General features: G+C 42.0%; 1 protein-coding gene across 1 annotated transcript in view; it reads left to right on the top strand.

Moving 5' to 3' along the window:
- Positions 1-679, top strand: part of LOC119590450 — a gene marked incomplete at its 3' end in the record, with an annotated part of 65,850 nt that overhangs the window by 48,375 nt on the left and 16,796 nt on the right.

The following is a 679-nucleotide window of genomic DNA, read 5'->3' on the forward strand; positions in this document are numbered from 1 at the left end:
CCGCTCGTAGTTGTTATCGTTGTTATCGGAGCATAGACATGAGAAACAAAGATAATATAGGAAAGAGTAAGCAAATCAAAGTAAGGCGAGAGGAGATAAGACGGAATATGGAAAAGAGATAATAAAAATCAGAGAAACAAGAAAAGAGAGAGAATTTGATTAAAGAATAAATCAGATAAAATGTGAAATGTACATAGAGAGAATAGGGTTGAAAAATTATCAACTAACAATAGGGAGAAAGAGAAAAGTATTTAAAGACCCGAACCCACTTAAAAAAGGAAATAAAAAAGGGGAAAAATCGTCAGAGGATGATTTCGGTCGACGAAGTAGAATCGCAGAATGGTAACCGCAATCACCAACCACAACTACCAACAACCGCATTCACCAACAACCGCAATCACCACAGTCACCAACAGCCACAACCACCAACAACAATCACTAACAACCACAACCACCAACAAGGCAAGCATTAGCAACCGCAATCACCAAGAACCACAACCACCAACAAGCGCAACCACCAACGACCACAGTCACCAACAGCCACAACCAACAACAACCGCAACCACCAGCAACCGGCGAGGACGTGCGTGGCCTGACAAGAGACGGGCGCATCTGCCACATCCATTTTTCTTAAGAGAGTTTATGCAATTTGAAATTAAAGTGTTGTCAAGGGTCCTGG

The sequence above is a fragment of the Penaeus monodon genome, chromosome 27 (assembly GCF_015228065.2).
Source record: "Penaeus monodon isolate SGIC_2016 chromosome 27, NSTDA_Pmon_1, whole genome shotgun sequence".
Classification (NCBI taxonomy): Eukaryota; Metazoa; Arthropoda; class Malacostraca; order Decapoda; family Penaeidae; genus Penaeus; species Penaeus monodon.